A 513-nucleotide genomic window follows, 5' to 3' on the forward strand; every position below is an offset into this window, starting at 1 on the left:
GACGAGGATGAGGATAGGATGAGGAAAAGAATGAGAATGAGGATAGGATGACGACGTCAATGAGGATGAAGATGAGGATAGGATGAGGATGAGGATGAGGATAGGATGAGGACGAGGATGAGGATAAGATGAGGACGAGGATGAGTATATGGAGGCGGATATGAGGAGAATGAGAATGAGAATGAGGATAGGATGAGGATGAGGGCGAGGATAGGATGAGGAGTATGAGGATACGATGAGGATGAGGATAGGTTGACGATGAGGATAAAGATAGGATGAGGATGGGTAAGAGGATGAGGATGAGGACGACGATAGGATGAGGACGAGGATGAGGACGACGATAGGATGAGGATAGTATGACAACGAGAATGAGGATGAGGATAGGATGAGGACGAGAATGAGGATAGGATAAGGATTAGGTTGAGGATGAGGATGAAGATGATGATGAGGATAGGATGAGGACGAGGATGAGAATGAGGGTAGGATTAGGACGATAATGAGGATGAGGATAGG

Source organism: Lupinus angustifolius, chromosome LG14 (assembly GCF_001865875.1).
Source record: "Lupinus angustifolius cultivar Tanjil chromosome LG14, LupAngTanjil_v1.0, whole genome shotgun sequence".
NCBI classification, from domain to species: domain Eukaryota; kingdom Viridiplantae; phylum Streptophyta; class Magnoliopsida; order Fabales; family Fabaceae; genus Lupinus; species Lupinus angustifolius.